This window comes from Aptenodytes forsteri, unplaced genomic scaffold (genome assembly GCF_000699145.1).
Source record: "Aptenodytes forsteri isolate BGI_AS27 unplaced genomic scaffold, ASM69914v1 Scaffold217, whole genome shotgun sequence".
Lineage (NCBI taxonomy): Eukaryota > Metazoa > Chordata > Aves > Sphenisciformes > Spheniscidae > Aptenodytes > Aptenodytes forsteri.
In genome coordinates, this window is record NW_008796222.1 from 2,066,275 (window position 1) to 2,087,222 (window position 20,948).

A 20,948-nucleotide genomic window follows, 5' to 3' on the forward strand; every position below is an offset into this window, starting at 1 on the left:
ATCCAGCCTGTCCAGGTCCCTCTGCAGAGCCTTCCTACCCTCAAGCAGATCAACACTCCTGCCCAGCTTGGTGTCGTCTGCAAACTTACTGAGGGTGCACTCGATCCCCTTGTCCAGGTCATTGATAAAGATATTAAACAGAACTGGCCCCAATACTGAGCCCTGGGGAACACCACTTGTGACCAGCTGCCAACTGGATGTAACTCCATTCACCACAACTCTTTGGGCCCGGCCATTTTTTTACCCTGCAAAGAGTACACCCATCCAAGTCATGAGCAGCCAGTTTCTCCAGATGGGGTTTGAGACTGTGCGGTTATGCACTGGATTGTAAAACATTTCACTTACAAGAAATTAAGCCAAATTACAGAAAAAGCAAATCACATAGCATCTGTAAGTGCAGCCCTGATAGAAAAGAGTCCCTCTGTCCCAAAACTAGCAATATTGCTGCAAGCCAGCAGAAGCATGTGGTTGTAGACTGTGCTTTGGGAGAACCAAGGTCCCACCACAGACTTCCTATATAATTTGCGCAAGTCACTTTTTAATCTCTCTCTGCCTCAATTCCCCATCTTTAAGGGATGGACCACAATACTTTGGTTGTCTTGCCTGTGTAGCTTTTTGTGGTACAGACTGTCTCTAGCTGATAACACAGCACTTAGTACAGCGAAGCTGTGACCAAACCATGTTTCCCTAGGGACTTCTGCAATAAGTATGGCATGCACTTGTCCTTGTCACGGCAGAGTACATGTTCTTAGCCAGATAGCCAGAATCTGGAGCTTTAGAGATCCATAGTTATGCTATGATAGAGGTTTTCTCTCACCATTTCTGTACAGAGCAGACCGACAGCAGTTTGCAACTTTCTTTCACTCTCCTCGTTTCCCTTTTGCAGGAGTTAAAGGGTCCCCTCAGTCTAAAAGCTCATTGCACAGGGAAAGGCCGGAGGCTAATAACAGCATCTTGAGGTCCCTGCTGTGACCAGCAGAGACCTTCAGATGGAATAATTTTAATGAACTTCACGTGTGTGTAGTGTTGACATTTACTTGAGAGCTAGTTTCCTTGACTCCTTTTATAGTCATTGCAGACAAACAGACACTTCCAAGATGGGATGCATCTGCCCTATTTTAGGTTACTATTTTAGGGTGAGATAAATCATCCCCTGGAGTTTCCTATTTCTTTTCATTGACTACAAGGAGAGTCCAAACACTTACCTCATGTGTGGACTTCTACCCTGTAGATCTGGACTTCAACTTTTGGTGCTCATACAGCATCTACAGAGGTCACCGTACCTTCCCAACGAAGTCAGTAGCACTGTCTCCATTTTGTTTTTTCTCGGTGGGGAAACTGAGGAGCAGTGATATGACCACAGTGTTCAAGAAGGCCACCAAGCAGTCCTATATTGACTCAGTGCTTGATTACTGAGTAACAGTGCAGACTCAGAACTGCTCTTTTGTAAAGCTTGGCACCACTCAGTTGAGGCACTCCGTGTTTAAAACTGCTGAATACTTGGATCTAAAGATCTTAGATAAAGCTACTCTAAACTAGAAACACAAGTTATGCCTCATAGTTGATGCTTATCATTAGTACAATGAGTTTTAAATTTTAAGAAAAAGAAATCACCAAAGGCACCACAGTAGCAGCTATAAATGCCACCTGAACTGTGTTATTTCCCTAGACATGTGGCACATGGTGTTGAGTGAGAGCTTTTCTGAGTCATTTCTAAACCAAATAAAAAGCCTGCTGTGTCTGCAATGCCTGGGTATCACAGCTCTTAAGATAGATAATTCTCATGGATTCAACTTATTTCGAATTGCCACGGGATAAACAGAAGGATTAGTAAAGATGGTGTAATGTGGCATGCGTAAAATAAAAATGAGTGGAATAACTGTTAATAAGTAATCAGCTAGCTTGTCAGCAGCATGCTATTCAGCTGCTGAATAATTAGCTGCTTAAAGCACAGTGTCCATTCCTCGGGACAAGTCAGAGCAGAGCAGCCTGTGGGAAAGGCGCTTTCATGTGGTTTCTCTGAATTGCTTAAATGGATGTGACTAGTTTCATCGTTTGGTGAAATCTGTCTGGGGGATGAGATAAAACATGCATAATCTTTGCCACCTATTACACGGCTGTATCAAAGCACGTTTCTAATCACGGGCAGAATGTGTCCCTTTGTGGAGACTGTTAATGACAAGTACCAGCATCGCGCAAGGCTCAGGTGATGTAAGATCCAGTTCTAGGCATTCGCACTCTTGGCAGGTTTCTGGGGGCCAAGTACTGAGCACTACTGCAGTTTCTGCAGAGGCGCTCCTCTGGTGTGAGTGCTGCTTGCCATGATCCTGCAGCTCTCTGTTGTGACAGAGCGTAGTGCTTCACATCCTGAGCTCAGGAAAGGCCTCTGAAAACACAGAGGTGTCTTAAGGAAACACAGCAGCTTAAATGAGAAGGCTGCAACCAGTTTAGAGACAGCTACTCCCCTCCAAGATCCCTGCCTTGCTCCTGCTGCTTCACTTCCACTACGCTTCTCCTCTCTGGCACGTCCTAGTTTCTCACTTTTCTCCTTCACCTTTGTCGTCTTGCTTCTTTTCCAGTAACATTGTCCCCTTACTCTCTTTCAACTTTCTGAGCACGATTTTAAAGCATTCCTGGACTAAGCCTAGTAGGTATAGATAGCCCTCTGAAGGTAATATCACAAATAAGCAAATGTAGGGGTCTAGTGTAGAGGCAGATTGAATTTTTTTCCAACTTGGTTTCATCTCTTCTTGTTGTCTGAACCTCTCTGTGTCAAACTCTCTAATTGCCCATAACATATTCAAAACATGTTGTCCAGCATCAAAAAAATACACCAAAGGGGTAAACTTCACAAAATATTACAAGTTGTTTGACACTAGGATGGCCAAGAGAAAAGAGAGTGGCTGGGGGGGGGGGTAATTGCCCATAACATATTCAAAACATGTTGTTGTCCAGCATAAAAATACACCAAAGGGGTAAACTTCACAAAATATTACAAGTTGTTTGACACTAGGATGGCCAAGAGAAAAGAGAGTGGCTGTGAGAGCATCATCTGAAGGAAAAGCTGCAATGTAAGCTCAAATCATTAGAATGAGAAGACACAGAAGCTCTTATACAACCAAATTGAAAATTTTAATTTGAACTGACAATCAAACATCGAACATAAATCTGTAGGAAATTAGGCACTGTTAGTATCACAGAACCACTTGTTTACATCTTTAGCAAGGGAAGGAATGAAAAAGGGAAGAGAACAAGTTGGGAAATGAGGCAGAGTAGTGTCAAAGGACGTTCTGGATGCTTAATGCCTATTATTTAAATGAATTTAACTTTTTGTCTAACTCCATTGATGAAATGTGCTATGTAAATCAGGGAAGAATCTTGCTTTCTATAGCTGTTTAGAAAGCTAATTTCTTCTCATCCTTGAAGAATGATGTCATCAAATTTGAGATTTTTTATTAAAAAAAACCCCACATGTTAGGATACAGAAAGGGGAGGGCATTAAGCTTCTACACAGATTTTGTTTCTGATTCAACAACAGACCATGCCAGTGTAAGCTTTTTAATGGACATTAGGATTCTCCTAACTGTGAATCATAAGTAACCTTGCCTCACTGTAGAGACAGCAAAAACTGATAGCCTTATTTTGATCTGCGATGTAATTATACAATGAAGACAGTTGAGCCTCTATTGAGACTTTATGACCTGTCTTGTAATTTACTCTTACTCCCAGCTCCTCTATGCAGCTACTACACCCATGTATATGCACATATTTCTTCAAGTAAACTCTTAAATAATAATATAAATACAATAAGTTTTGCAAAGTTGAGTTTCCAAGAGTTAATGGCAGAATTAACAACATGTTTTGTGTGGCTTTAATCAAGTCCCTAGATGTGTATGTTTGATGACACTAATTATTCAGAGCATCTTTGGCTCACTCAATGTGTGTACTTGCTTATTTACTCTGGCTACTCACACTTTTATTCTATTCCCATTATTTAATGCATTTATATTTTTAAAAAAATCTAATTAGCAGCACACTAATCAGATTTTCATGTGGATTCCTCTTTTGTGCTCATCATTATTTGACAATGTTCCCAGATTTCTAATACAATGTGAGTCTTTGTGGTGGGTTCACCTTGGCTGGCTGCCAGGTGTCCACCAAACCGCTCTATCACTCCCCCTCCTTAACTGGACAAGGGGAGAAAATACAACGAAAAGCTGGTGGGTCAAGATAAGGACAGGGAGATCACTCAGCAATTACTGTCACAGGCAAAACAGACTCGACTTGGGGAAATTAATTTAATTTATTGCCAATTAAACAAAGTAAGATAATGAGAAATAGGAACAAATCTGAAAATACCTTCCCCTCACCCCTCACTTCTTCCCAGGCTCAACTTCACTCCCAACTCTTCTACCGCCTCCTCCGAGTGGTGCAGAGGGATAGGGAATGGGTGTTGCAGTCAGTTCATAACACTTTGTCTCTGCCAATCCTTCCTCATCACACTCTTCCCCTGCTCCAGCGTGGGGGGAGACACTCCTTCACAAACTTCTCCAATGTGGGTCCTTCCCATGGGCTGCAGTTCTTCACAAACTTCTCTAGCATGGGTCCTTTTGACCAGTGCAGTCCTTCAGGAATTGACTGTTCCAGTACGAGTCCCCCACAGGATCACAGTTCCTGCCAGAAAACCTGCTCCAGCATGGGCTCCTCTCCATGGGCCACGGTTCCTGCCAGGAGCCTGCTCCAGCATGGGCTTTCCACAGGCTGCAGCTTCCTTCAGGGCACATCCACCTGCTCTGGTGTGGGGTCCTCCATGGGCTACAAGGTGGATATCTGCTCCACTGTGGTGTCTCCATGGGCTGCAGGGGGACAACCTGTGTCACCATGGCCTTCGCCACAGGCTGCAGGGGAATCTCTGCTCTGGCACCTGGAGCACCTCCTCCCCCTCCTTCTTCACTGACCTTGGTGTCTGCATAGTTGTTTCTCACTCTCCTCTCCCAGCTGGTGCTGCACAGCTTTTTTTACCATTTCTTAAATACGCTATCACAGAGGCGCTACCAACGCTGCTGATGGGCTCGGCTTTGGCCAGCTCCTGTCTTGGAGCCGTCTGGAACTGGCCTTGTCTGACATAGGGGCAGCTTCTGGTGTCTTTTCACAGAAGCCACCCCTGCTGCCCCCCAGCTACCAAAACCTTGCCATGTAAACCCACTGCAGTCTTCCTCTGTCTTCTCCTGGTGTCTTAATTTTCTGGTCCCAAGCTCCTCTTCCATCATAGTACTTCATCCAAATTCTGGGTTAACTGGTTCCCACATCCCCACTCCCATCTCCGACCTCCACTATATCTTCTAGTTCTTGCTTTATCTTTATTTTGGGCCCCTCACTACAAGAAGGACATCGAGGTGTTAGAGCGTGTCCAGAGAAGGGTAACGAGGCTGGCGAGGGGTCTGGAGAACAAGTCTTATGAGGAGTGGCTGAGGGAACTGGGGTTGTTTAGCCTGGAGAAAAGGAGGCTGAGGGGAGACCTCATCGCTCTCTACAACTACCTGAAAGGAGGTTGTAGCGAGGTGGGTGTTGGTCTCTTCTCCCAAGTAACTAGCGATAGGATGAGAGGAAACGGCCTCAAGTTGCGCCAGGGGAGGTTTAGATTGGACGTGAGGAAAAATGTCTTTACTGAAAGAGTGGTTAAACATTGGAACAGGCTGCCCAGGGAAGTGGTTGAGTCCCCATCCCTGGAAGTATTTAAAAGACACGTAGATGCGGCACTTAGGGACATGGTTTAGTGGGCATGGTGGTGTTGGGTTGCGGGTTGGACTCAATGATCTTAGAGGTCTTTTCCAACCTTAATGATTCTATGGTTCTATGATTCTATGGTCCTACTGTCACTATGTGTGCTCATCAACTCATTTCCCTCATCTTCATAACATCATTATGAGCAATCCTAGTTTTTTAAATCAGCTAGCTGTCTCCTAGATTCAAGCTGGATGCCAGCAGAAAATCACTGCAAGCTCAAGAGGGTCCGGCACCCTGTTCCCACCCTGCATCAGGGGAGCTAACAACCCTCTGTGAACAACAGCATGCTCAGCTTTTAGTTTTTCTGGGCTAATACCTTCTTTTTTGGTGTGGTCAGCATGAGGAGTCATGAGGGACTTGAACAAGTTTAGGCAGATTTTTGCAAAGACAGAAATTATATCCCCCCGATCAGAGGGACCATGCCACCCACTAGGATTTTCAAGTCACAGCTTCAAACCATGGAGGATTTAGAGGGTTACAAAGTGATGATGTCAAGGACTGGAACAAACTGTCTCTCCCTCAACAATTTAGTTTTTGGAAATGGTTGAAGTGTTGTTGAGAAAAAAAAAAATAGCAGCCTGAGGCAAGCCCAATGCTTGCAATTGGTTCAGCAAGGAGTCTGGGATGAGAAATGAGATGCAGACAGAGGGGACAGAGCAATGCTCAACTTGAGATCTGGCAAAGAAATGGCAGCAGATTGCCCGGGGGACGCCTGCTGTGGAAGGAAGGGCTCTGAGCTGAGATGGAGAAATGGCTGAAGTCTGACAAAATTGTGAGCAACAAAAGTGATGGTCCCACTGTGAGACGATTGTGTCAGGGGGTTGATGTCAGGCTCAGGACACCGAGGGCCCCAGGAGAGCACATGGCTTGCTGGGAATATGTTGGAAGGCAGTATTTTGAACACACATCCCATCCTGTCGGTGGACACCAGGTGACCAAACCCCCTCTCACCTGCATCCCGCTTCTTCTGTGGAAGGAGCTGTGCATACCCCCCTCGCCTGCAGACCTCGAACAAAATGGGTACTGCACAAAACTGATAGCATAGGCATATCCTCTAGCAGGGCACAATTCCACCAACCCCAATGATTTCTACTGGCTGTATCATGTTATCTACTCACACCCTGGTATGTATGATCAATTTATATTATTTTTTATTTTTATATGGATTATTTATAGAGCTCTTAATAAGCGCAGGGTTTCATTCATGATTCACACTGTACAAGCAAATGAAGGAAGCAGTGTGTTGTTTCCCAACCTCATGTTTGTTTCCCAACCTCATATTCATCATGCTCCTGGGACTGCTTTTACATCCAAGCATATAGTCATATCTTTTGGTTTTTCAGTGAACAGAGGAGTCCACTGTAAACTGTGTCTTTTCTTAAATCACTGTCCTTTGAACTTTAATTGCAGAATGACTGTCTCTTGGAAACCTGTTCCACTGGATCCTGTCCATTGTCTTACTGTCCAAAATTAGTTTCTTTGGAAATATTAATTTGTCTTACAAATACAGTAAGTAGATTTAAAATGGAAGCATATACTCAGGTAAACAGATACAAGAATAACTAAAAAAATACTATTACAGCAACAGGAATAAGAATAGGTATTAGGAACTGAAGATAAACCATACTACAGTTATGTGGCTGCTACTACCAGGTACAGATTTCAGAGGTAAGGTCATTACTAAAAAAATCCAAACTTTTCCAGAAAAGGTAATTCAAAAATAAGGTTACCAAAAACCTTAAGTCTGTCCTGCAGTGACTCCATTTATTGACCACAGGATTCAGGCAGATTTTAGAGTAGGCGACCTCAGAAGAAATGAGAACATTTTCTATAAGCACAATCGTTAGGCAAGAAAAGCCAACACGCAAACTAAAAAAATGTATAGGGAAAAGTCACAGCGAAGTCTGGGCAGAAAGCCTGCTGGTGTTTCTCTTACTGGGTGTGTGAATTCCCTGGAGACTCTGCAACACAAACATGTTGCACAGCCAAGGGAAAGGCGTGAGTCAAGCTCCAACAAGTTCCCAGCAGAAGAGCCCTTGCTCGGCCCGGCCGACGGGCAGCAGCAGCCCGGCACTGCGCACCAGCTGCGGCCGCACTCATCCCGCAGGAGCAGCTAAATTTTGGCTGAGCACCGGGGGGGAGGGGGATGCGCCAGGACCGTGCTGGGGCACAGTGCTTCCCTCTTCAAGCACTGCTGGGGCCCCTCGGACTCCTGCGCTCCCCTGGCCGGGAGGTCACCACCTCACTCCGCATGAAGGGAACTGCCTTTGCCTATTGCCCCCCCCCATTGCCCCTGGTAATTGCCCCCCCATTGCCAGGTACGGGAGGCCAGGCTGCCATGCGGCATCCCCTGCGAGCCCCACGGGGACTCATCAGCAGTGCTTCCCAAGTGCTGAGACGGGGTCATTTATCTCCATCGCTATTTAGCTTTTCTCACTTGAGTGAGGAGAGCAGATGGGGTAGTCAGCATCTGCAGAATCTAATAAATGCTAAGAGATACCAGGGGATGCGCCTACTTTGAGAAGCTGAACAGATGTGCTAAAATTGAGCTGTATTCCCAGAAGGCTTTTCATGTCGATTTGTTTATTTTTTGGACAATATCAATCAGACTGAATTGAGCTATATGGATTTTACGTTCCTGGGAACCAGTTTCAGTCACAGAGCTTATGCCAAAAAAAAAAAAAAAATCTAAAACTAAAGATGATTTCTAGAAACCGCAAAGGCCAGAAGATGTCCGAGGTCTGCCTTCTCTTCCGAGAGGAGGAAAATAGAGCTTGAGGCTTTGGAAAAATTGGGTCCACTTCAGAACTCATTCACTGGAAACTCATTAACTAACCTCAGATAGTATCGGGACAAGTCAGAAAGATGGAAAGGCCAGCTTACTGTTGTGATAACCTGGCACATGAGCCATGAGGTGCTCATTTTACAGGTATCAGAGGACATAAAAAACCTCTGGCCTGTGGGCTGATACTCTCAGAAATTAAATGAAATGTGTAGTCCTTATCCGTTTAACAGAGATAATAGGAAAAAGAACACCAACAATGCTGAGCACTGCACATTTCTTGTGGAAGTTCACTCAGTAGGAAAGTGGCCAAAAGGCAAAATTTGAACAACACTGGAGACATCCGAGTGACGAAGACTGCAAATCAACTCTATTACACACCATAATCTATTTAACTGCAACCAGTATCCTAAAAAATGGGGTTGTGCCCAGAAGGCCTACTTAGCTGTTTGCTTTTCCAGTCATCCAAATCTCTGCTTATTTGAGTATTTTGATACTCTCACGGATAGTATTTTACTGTACCTTGGTCAGGCTTCAGAAAATAGACATATTTTAACGGTATGAAAACAGCAATTTGATTTTTTCATAAATGTATCTGAGACCCTTTCTTGTATGCCATAAACCAGAAGTATTTGCCAAGATAACATGTTTGGATGGAAGCATATCTAATTAAAGTCCTCTGTGCGTAAATTGAGACACTTCTGCATGGTACTGCATGACATATTACAAACTAGAAAATATTAGATATTAATAATTGACACAGCTGCTGTCAGTTTTACAAAAGAGTAAAAATCTTGGATATAGAAAATTATTTCCTCTCTCAGGACTAGAAGAATCACTTTTGTAGAATTGAACACATGAATGGGACTGGGGGAGATTTTCTCGTAATTCCCTTTTTTATGTGCTGTGCAGAGTTGTCTTTGTTCACTGAGGTTAGTGGGATGGTGCAGGTTAAACCTTAGTTCTGGCCCAGCTGTTTAGCTTGCACAGCACCTTCGGCCCACTTTGAAGGAACAGCACTAAATTTATATATTATGGAGCCAGTTCACTTCTCACGTATACTGCTTTTTCTCCAGTGTAAATCTATTTGATTATTCTAGAAAATGTACAAATTACAAGCATAAACTGCAAACATGAGTTACAAATATAACTAATGCAGACAACAGTATATGTACATACAGTGTATGTACATACAGTATATGAATATAGGAAAGTAAACACTATAACCAGGGTAACCTGACCAATTTGAATAGATGTCAACTTTGCAAATGGAGGAAAGGAATGCTGTGGAATTTTGCATCTTATCTGAATTTTCTGATTATCTCTTCTACACACATTGTTTCAGACCAAAGCACTAGATCAGAGCACTCTTGAAGAGTTTGAGAGTTCAAGCCTCCAACAAAAACCTTCTACAGAAACCTTCATCGTATAATTTCTTACATTTGGCTCTTGAGAGGTGAACTGGTAGTTCCCCAAAAGCTGAAGTGGCTAAATTTGTTTGAAGTCTAATTTGTTACACATGTAAACATATTTTCCAAATCCCCATGTATGAGCAAATAAATGATTATCAGACATTTTGATTCAACAGAATACTCTAAGAAGAAATGATTTTTCCCTTCCCAGCACTTCCAGCATAGCTCTTAGTGATGCAGCAGTTCAATAACTAGGAATGTTCAATGCTCACCTCTGCTGGTTTTGGCAGGGATAGAGTTAATTTTCTTCATAGTAGCTTGTATGGTGCTATGTTTTGGATTTGTGCTGGAAACAGTGTTGATAATACAGGGATGTTTTAGCTATTGCTGAGCAGTGCTTACACAGAGTCAAGGCCTTTTCTTCTCACACCGCCCCGCCAATGTGTAGGCTGGGTGTACGCAAGAAGTTGGGAGGGGACACAGCTGGGACAGCTGACCCCAGCTGACCAAAGGGATATTCCACACCGTATGACGTCATGCTCAGCAATAAAAGCTGGGGGAAGAAGGAGAACGGGGGGGATGTTCAGAGTTATGGCATTTGTCTTCCCCAGTCACCGTTATGCATAATGGAGCCCTGCTTCCCTGGAGATGGCTGAACACCTGCCTGCCGATGGGAAGGAGTGAATGAATTCCTTGTTTTGCTTTCACACACAGCTTTTGCTTAACCTATTAAACTGTCTTTATCTCAACCCGCAAGTTTTCTCTCTTTTAGCCTTTCGATCCTCTCCCCCATCCCTCTTCGGGAGGAGTGAGCGAGCGGCTGTGTGGGGCTGAGCTGCCCACCGGGGTTAACCCACATCACCCCAGCATCTCTGCAGTGGAAGACAAGTTACTCTACATATCAAAGTATGATTTCGATTAATTTCTTGTGTTGGGACTTTTCTTTACTGTTAATTGTCTGTTAATTCACTGTTTCATTTTGGGACATGACTATGTCTATATCTATTTGGATAGCTCAACTGATTGAAACTGATTAACGATATTGCTTCAGAACATGAGGAGTCTTCTGGTACTAGCTGGGGGCAAACGAACAATTTGCAACAACAACAATAATAATAATAATGACACTTGTTCTTTGAAGTAGCTCATTGTCTGGAAAGCATGCTAATTGGAAATTATTTTTTTCTTTTTCAGTGTTAAATAATTCTGATTTGTGTTTGTTCTGCTACGTATAGACACTCAGTATGCTGCATTTTTTTTTCAGGCTTAAAAGGAAGTATTTGTGGTATTGATAACTCTATCTTTAAGGCTGAGTTTCCTGGACAGCTTTTATTGATCTTAGGCACAGACAGACACAGGGAGATTCCTTGTAAGTTCTTGATTCTTTGTAAGTTCTTGATTCAGTGATCACTGAGCACAACAGTTCTCCCACATCATCTGCTGCTAGACTGCATATTGTAGACCCAAGCTATTTATCATGCCTTGGAATTTACGGTCCCAGTACTCAATGATCCATACATCCAGAGTTTTTGAACTCAAACTATCCATTTGCAAGTAAAAAACATCCCAGCAATAAAAAAATGTAAAATCAGAAATTCAAACTAAATTTCCAGCAAGTGCAAATAACTACAGTGAACTTTCTCTCATAAGACAGTTCCAACAACGTATTTAGAAGTTGTCCAATGGCAGATATCAGATAGTAATTTTAAAGAAGTCTTCTACTTTAAAGAAGCATTCTAAATATAGAGTGACTCAGAATTTTTCAATACCATTTAGTTGGTTTTGGTGTGCCATTTTTGGAGTCATGTAGTTTGAGATACTTGAAAGGAGTCTATATTCATGGGAAAAGATGTTCAACACTATTTGAAGAACAAGTTTCCTTTAAGGTGTATCCAGAAAAGAAGTATTGAAATCTGAAATTCTTAGTGGATTGCTTTAAAGAAGCCTTACACTTGCCAAAAGGAATGGAAAAATTAAGAAAATCCATTCCCAGAACTTTCCATATTTTCTTTAAGATGAATAAAGAGCTCCTGTTCCCAGTTCTTCAAAATCTCTTTGGATTAACTGTGATGTAAACGAGATCAAAACAGGATTTTCTAGCTATAATAGTTATAAAGAGCTGCCTACAAGCTAACTGGAAGAATTCAGCCATCTGAGAGCACCCTGAGAAACTCCAAAATCCTGAGGTGAACCTCACTGTAGGTGGTTCTGGCAAAGTTAAAAAACATGTTCATGCCTAGAGAATCTACCATCAACGGGACAGTCTCTTTCAGAAATGCTTATCAAAGATGTTCCTGGGCCTTATTCTCACCTGACTTGAACAACCAGCTTGTAGAAAACAAACATGCAAGCAGAAGACCATGGGTACAGAATCAAGCTGTAGATCAGGATTAACTCCATCAACAGCAGTCACAAGTTTTAAAGCAACAAAGATCAGTCAAGCACATGTGCCACGTTGCCCACCGCCAACAGCTTTCAAAGTGCTTAGCAAGCTTTCTGAATGCTTTCAAAATGCCCTGCTGCTTGCCAGATAAAAGTTTTCTTATAAACCGGAACAGTGATGGGATGTTACCGCTACTCTAACGTCTCATGAGACCAGTTCTTCTTACACTGCATTGTACGCTATGCTTGCAATGTACTGGATGCCCTGTCAGCACATTCCAGTAATTTGGTGGCACAGCCAAAACCGGGAGAGAAAAGAAATCGTAGTTATCAAAACAGGCAACAATATGAATCTGTTAGTTAACTTATGGCTCAGGATGTTTCTAGACAGGAATGCTGGCACCAGTTCCCTAAAAACTAGTGTAGCTCTGCCAACGCTGTGCAAGTGGTGCATGAAATTTTAGTGTGAGGGCTGTTCAAAGTAAGCTTTTGATTCAGGATTAGGAACAGTGAATGCTAAGCCGTGGGACACCCCTGCAGTGTGCTTTACTCCACGCTCAGAAATACACTCCAGTTAAATAGAGGTCTGGGTGAAGAAAACATGGCCTACATGATGTCATCTTTTTCTGAGATGATCTTGAAATGACCTTGTTTCTCTGAGGCAAGGGTGAATGTCTTTTCTAAATGACACACTGTAACTATCTTTGTGCTCCTATTGCCAAGCTGGCTGGGCCGCGCCAAGTTTCCACGCAGACTGAAAGCAACAACAGCAAGTTTCAAGACACGTGTCCTCATGAGGCATCTTCCAGAAAGAAAATCTCAGCCTACTGGAAGGAAGGCCTTATATCAAGAGTCTGATTCATTCCAGCAAGCTTCGTGTTATGATTCGATGCTCTCCCCTCACATTATCTCCAGTTGATCAGCAAAACTGTTGTAAGTAGGGTATACAATGTTTTTGGATGCTGGTGAAATATTGCCCTGGAGACCAAATCTGAGACTCTCTTTTTTTATTTCCCTATTCAAAGCGCATCTCAAAGTTTTTCTGTCTCTTTCTGTGAAGGAGCTTAACACAGACTTTCTCTGCTAAGGCTGTTTTATTTTCACAGGCACAATGAAGATTTCTTTGCTTATGGGTGGAAAAAGGAGGTGTTCCAAAATGTTTACCAAAGAATAGCTGTTTACAAAACTAGCATCTTGCTTTTTGTCTTGGGTAACTTAGCATCCATAAATGGCAAGAAGATTGTTCTGGTACTTCAAGTCCCTCTGCATTATTCATTAGGGAAGCTCAAGCTGAATAACTTTCTCTGGGACAAAGCTGTTGCTAAGCTTAAAGTTTGGGAGATCAAGTAATGCAATTTTGCTTATCCTTCTCCCCAGGAAACTCTTCCACTCACACGATGTGAGGATACCGTGACTTGGCAAAATCACGCTTTGTGCTACTTCCTGGATACTGGACAACAGGACAACTATGTGAAATGAAGAGAAGATTTATTAACCCTGACACTTCAGCAATGAATCAAAATGAAAGGAAGAGGAGGCAGAGAGAGGGAAAGAAAGGGGGGATAAAAGTAGTTCCTCATGGCATCCTAAGTGTGGTATGACATGGCTTTTCCCAAAATGAGCAAGAAGAGAAAGCCATATGTATATGTACATTTTGTAACAGATATACCAGCTTGAATGACAAATGTAACTTCACCTCTGCCAAATAAAGCTCCATCTTCTATTTGTCTTATTATAGGGTAAGACACAACATTAACGATGTCCATTGCTTTTTTCAGTCACTTGTCTACAGAGAGACTGAGTGCACAATTTCCTCTGTGGCTATTTCACTTTAAGGACATGGCGATTTCATTTTTGGATAGCAAAAGAAAACTTCTGTTTTCTAAAAGAGTGGAAAGGACTGAGGTTCAAAGCTGAACTACAGCTTTTGCTGACGGTTAGCTTTTGGTCACAGTGTTAGCAGTGTGATCATGAGAGCACGCTCTCCTAGCATAGAGGCTTTGGCAAGGGATAAAGGGTGAATTCAGCTGGGGAGGCGTACAAGAAAGGTGAAAGGAAAAAAGAATCTGGAAACTGACCTGCAAGTAAGACATGTTGCAGAAGCTTAAAGCATTTCTGCAAGATTATAAAAAGTAGAACAAGACTCTCTGTCCCTGTGCATCAGCCCTTCAAGAAATTCCTAGACATGTATAGAAGTAGAAGAAGAAACAGTCTGAAATTAAGTCCAGCGCCACTGTATTGAAAGAAAGAACAGTAAACAGTGAGTTAATTTGGCTGCAGTGATATGGAACATTTGCCAAAGTACTACTCTGGTGCATTTTTCTCAGCTCTGACTCTCCAAGGGTGTTCTACCTCCCTTCTAACTTACACTGCAACTCTGAGAAATGACTTGTTGTTTCAAAAACTCCCTTCAAAGGTTAGAGGCTCTTGGAAATGTACTTATTCTGGCATTCTCAGCAGAAAAATCATGGGCTGAGTGAGCACAAAGACTACATGTTGATCCCTAGAAATGGTTCCTCTGTGGCTGTGGGGAGATACACTGGCAGGTTGTTAGCAAGAAATCTTGCACGACTTCCCCCTTCACTAGGCTGCTTCTGCAGATAAAGCTATCAGATTTGCTTTCAGTGTTGTCAGTCTGGGACTGGACTAGTCTGTGAGCAATGTCTTTGGAGATCAGGTGAAATCATGCTCGTAATACTACTCAGATGTACCTTGTATGAGACTTACATATGCTATAACATTCTTTAAAAACCAAATATTTCAAAATCCTTGGTTGTCCGATTTTCATAACATTGTGATATATTTTTATTTGTTTTCTCATCTGCTTCTTAGCCCCTCCCAGTTAATTTTCCCATGGATCTTGTGGGAAATAGCTTATGAGATTCTGATGTGAGATAAAATGAATCTTTTTCAGTCAGATATTTTCCAATATAGCTACTATTTTTCATACAAACTCTATATGCAACTAACTCATTTGCAGAATAGTATGCACTTACATACACCACATACGTTAAAATAGCAACTTATTACTTTAATTTATTTTTGGGCCCAGCTCTGGTCAGTTAAAACTAAACCCTTTTGTGCTAGAAGAATGATTCGATAATTGCAGTTATCTATCTTATCGGTATGAAATTATTAAGTATTTTGGCTTTATTGAACACAGAAGATGTGCAAGTTCTCTGTCAACAATTATTATAACTAGTATTACATTTTGAATGAAAACATTGATATAATAGTGAGAAATTAACAAACCAAATCTGAGCAGCATGTAACTTTGAACCCTGTGTTGATTTATCTCTGTTTATAGCCACTGACTTCCTTTACAGCACAGTGAAATTCTCAGTACACTGTGATTTTTATATTCGCTTGTCATACAAGTTGCCTACAGTATGTTCCCATTTATCTTAAGTATCTACATGTTCCTAACATGTAACCATATGCTGAGTGCCAGCACGGTTGATTGTATAAAATAGGCGTGTGTCCCACGAATACAGTGTGCACTTAGGTATCTTTATTTTGGAAAGCACGTTTTGCATTTAGTACTGCACATTGTGCATTTCAGCTCAATGTCTGCAATTCATGGGCATTTCTTAAAAATGCTGTTTGTTAAATGATCCATCCATATGCATTTGTTTCATTGATTACAAGTGACTGTAAGTGATTACTAGTACTACACAGGTAGTAGAATGCATATATAATCAGTTCAGAAGAACTTTAAAACATATATTTTGTCTTCTAGGCTCACAATGACCTAAGAAAACTGGTCATGACGTGTGAATTTAAGGATCATACTGACAGCACTGAAAACCCAGCATTGGAAGGAAAACGGGTCACTCACAGCCAGTCCAGCTGGGACCATTATTCTAGCATAGCTTAAGAACAGACTTGACAGTCATCACCAAAGGGCCCAAAGTCAGAATTTGTGTGTTTGGCCTCCCCCGGCTCTATACAAATGGTGATGGCACTAAGGAGTGGGGGAAAAGAGTTGTTTGTGTAGGACTGCTTCTAAACAGAATGCTTTTCAAACTTTTCCATGCAGCATCAGCTGTTTTTTAATGGTAATATTTTTATCTTCCACTAATCCACTTAAGGCAAGACATAACATTCTTGTTCTGTTATTTTACTGGAATTCTTATTTGTTCTAATTTATTTTGATGTCCCCACATCACTTCTTTAATCCAATTTCAGTCTGAACGGCAGCGCAGTAACTGGTTTATAGTCATGGGAGTGGCTTGTGCCAAATTAGAAAAAGCACATTGTTGTTATTTTTGCAAAGCTGAACTTGTTAGGGAAATTACAGGGGTAATGCTATGACAAAATCAACCACTGAACTGTCATTCTTCTAGGTCCAATACTAAGACACTTTATATGGGCATACAAGGTCGAAAAACTGTTTAAAACCTCAGCAGGAAAGAGCCAAGAGAAAATCAACATAAAGCAACAAAAATCCCTGAAGAGCGAGTTTGTGTTTCCATGTGTCCTTTATAGGAAATTTCTTCTGTAAGTTTTTGAAGCTTACAACAGACAAAGGGTAGAGATGTTTCAACGTCGCAGGACTACAGCAGTGGCAGTTTTCCCTATTCACCAGTTTATTCTGGTCACCCTGTAACCCCCTAGTGTTCTTTTAGAAAGTGTGAATCATCCTAATCCAAAAAGAGTAAGGTACTTTATCACATAGTTTCTTTGGAGACTAGAGATTAAAAAAGCATTAAAGCACTACGTTCACAAGGAGTGTTGGGTAGGATGAACATCACGAGAAGGGAATTTAGAAGATCACTGTGAGCTATTGAGCATACCGTGCATCTTGGACGCACCTGTATTTGCCTAGATCTTAACTTCCAGGTGGGATGAAGACTTCCCCGAGTAGATGGAATTCCAGAAAAAACACGTGGAGAAGCATGTCTGTAGAGTTAGAGGGACTAAAACACTGACAAAAATGATTTGTGAACAAAGAATAATGATGCCAGAATGGACAAATTTATTTTTTTGTAAAGATCTTCTTTTGCCATAACTAACAGTCCCTCATTTGAATAATGATTCATGGCATAAAAATAAGTGTATATTGTTAGTTATTGCATATAAATAATTACCTATAGCTTTGTTGTTCTATTGTTTACAGAAGGGGATTGCATATCTGAAATGTATACGTAAAAATACGTAAATACTCTGTACAAACATGAAATTTTAGGTTAGTTGTGGAAAAATCAGATCATATATTTTCATATGGATATCCTCCTCACAGACTTGAGAAACTATGAGTTCTAAGAGAGGGGAGTTAAACGTATGTGGAGCAGAAACAGCAAGACAGGGGCATAATGGGATTTGAAAAGGAAGAAGTTTATGTTTGATATCACAGTAAAGGAGAGCAGACACATGGTCAAAACAGCAGGCAAGTGAAATGATGAATTAGACATACAAGTAAAAACTGTCTTCATTAAAACCAGAAAAGGGGATGCTGTGCTAACCAAGGCACAACATGATTCAAGATGCTTCCAGGAGGTCATATAGGAATTCTCACTATCGTTATCCATATGTGAAGCTCTGGTCATGGCTGCAATTGAAGATTGTGCATGGTGACATGCCAAAATGAAAGGCTAAATGGTGATATTTTTCACAGCAACTCAAAAAAGGAACATTGTGAGGGATATTATGTGCTCTGTTTCAACAACGACAGCTAGACATTGGAGCTGACAGCTAGACATCCCTGAGAAAATGTCAAAGACAGAGGCTAAAATTTAAATTTGCATGGAAACAACTGGGGCTTAAGTAAAAAATATAGTTTTGTGAGATATTCAGTTGAGATTCTACCTGAATTTGGTTTTGTGGAGGAGATTACCACAGAGGAGAAGAGGAGGTGATGAAGGACAAGAGAAGACATGGACATCAAAGGAAGAGGGAAAAGGAGAGTAACACAAAGGACCTTAAGCAAAAACTGGGAGTAGAAGGGCAACTAAGAAAGGAAAGAAGCATAAGATCCAAGAGAGAAGAGGAGCTAGGAAAGGAGCACTGTTGGTGTCAAAAGCAGTTGGTAGGTCAGGAAGAGAGAAGAGGCACTAGTGCTTCTGAGCTTTGGTTTGCTAGAGACTTTAGGCAGCAAAAATTTGAGAGACTACCAGGTTGGCAAGTATTTAGGGTTGAAGAAGAACTCCAGACACTGACATTGAGATGAAAGCTGAAAAAGTAAAAGAAGATGGAGGTTGAAGCTGATGAGATAAGTCGAGTTAAATGTGACGTTTTTAAGATGCAACAGAGTAATGGACTACTGTTACGTGATAGGGAAAAGTGGGAGGAGAGTCAAGGGTTAAGGGGAAGAATATAGGACTGCTGGGAAAAATCTGATACTGTACCTGTCTGCTGTTCAATGGGAAGCTATATTGCTCTGTTGGGAAATGCACCAAGAATAAACTATAAAAAGACACCTTTTTTTTTAAAAAAAAGTGATTCTTTCTATATAAGAAAAAGATCATAGTTTTGTTATCCAGATGCTTACCAGTAGCATAAAGCTGGTTCCCATTATTTTTCATGTTCTCTTTTGCCACTTTCCCCCTCTTCTTAAAGTGTTACCATATGTTATACACCTTATTTTCCTGAAAAACTTATTACTGGAAACCCAGTAGCATATGTGCAATGTTAAATACTGATGCCATCCTCTACCTAGCATGTAAATATATAGCTACTGACTCTGCTCTCAATGGGAGCTGCAAACTTGACTTTGGCTGCTTAGCATCTCTGAAAATCAAGTCACTCTTTCAGATGCCTGAATGTGGATTTAATTTTCTAACTGTGGACATTCTGGTAGCATTTTTAAATATGTTGAACAGTAACTTCCAAAATAGCTTTTAGGAAATTAAAGCAAAGATTAGATGAAATTTAGATCTTTGAATTCAAGGTGGCAACCCTTTCCCTGCCTAAACCATGTAGGTGTCTGAGATACCAGTTAAGCAATTAAGCTTTATATGTACTTGGATGGTGTTAATGCATCTGTCCATAAACTGAGCATCTAGATGCATATTTTCTGCCTGTACACATTTTGGGGTTTACAAATCTGGTAAGGATCCCGGGCTAGAGTGGGTTCAGTGGTTGTGAATGCCTTCTTACAGAAGCAGGGTCAAAGAGGAAAGATTGGTGGAGGTGCTGCTGCTACTCATTCTGCTACAAATAAAAACAGTAGGAAAGAGCTGTAGGCTCTGGTCTTTGCTCCCTGAATTGTTAAGGCAGTTTACTTTAGACAGGCACTGGACAAAGCCCAGAAATGATCCAGAGCACCGGGATTCCCTATTCCCAGCAGCATGATCTAACCACCAAGCTCCCTCTTGTTTACTCTTCTGGTCCCGTGACTCCGTTAGTCCTGGATGCTCTTGGCCACATTTGAAAGAAACAGTTGGTCTTTGCTTTCACCATTGAAATATTACCTAGCTTTGCTACTTCACAGATGTTGACTATTTGTTGATTCGCTGAAAGCCTTTAAAACAACCTCACTCGCTTCCCCTCTTCTCTTTTCAAAGTCTAAAGTTGGGCTGCTAAATTTACACACTTTATGCAGCAGGATATGTGGAGGATTAAGAGTCTAAAAACCTGCAACCCATTCCAGGGGAAGAGGAGATGTTGAGTACTTTTGGAAATCAGAAAATATCAGGAATCTCAAACTTCACATTGGAGCTAGAATGAGTTTATGTGTCAACTTAATTGCTTCTGATGGTGCTTTTTTTTCCCCTGGTCTAACCAGATATGTGGCCCAAATGTGTACAAAGCACAAGTAGTTATGCAGTAATTAAAAAAAATTAGGAACTCTTGTTCCTCATTGGAAACCTTCAAAATGAAAACTCAGGTGTAGCTCCCACATGTAGGCCCAGGAGCTTCAAACCTGAATCTGTTCAGCTGAGTAGGATCCATTTAATTTTGATTTGTTTTTTACTTATCAAATGCAAGAATCACCTAGTGAGTTTGTTCATAGATTTGTTTTATTAGCAAATAATTTTTCACTGTCTCAGTTGTTTACATTCCTATGTGGCCTGTTTTGTCAAAAGATATGCAACATTTGCCAAATGTACTTCCTGGAATTTCATAATTGCACTCTGATTTGTTTCCTCTCATATGTCTAAGCATTTCTTTTCAGTTTAAAAAACAAAAAGCAAAGAGACGAAAAAGGCTTAAAAGGGCCTGTTGACATCAGTATCTATGTATTTTGGGGGTATCATGAAACCGAAACTGCATGAGATTAGGTGGAGTCACTTACATTATTGACCGCTATATTTAGAAAGAAGTGAAGGAAGTGTCTCTCCTCTGCATTGCATGGACTTCACCTGCGGAATCCATTACCGCGGGAAATAGTTCCAGTCAAATGTTATGGCCAAACTTTAAAAAAAGCATGTGTGTAACTATTGTCTAAGAATAACATCTGTTGTGACAAATATTAAAAGAAGAGTACTTCGATACACTGATCTCATTAAAAAACATTGTAAATAACATTTCACAGCCTGGGAGGAGTATGGTTTTGTTTTGTTTGCTGGCTTTTATGACAGTGAAGGACTGGCCAGCCTCAGGGGAGGCACACAGAACCACAGGACGGCTGAGGGGGGAAGGCC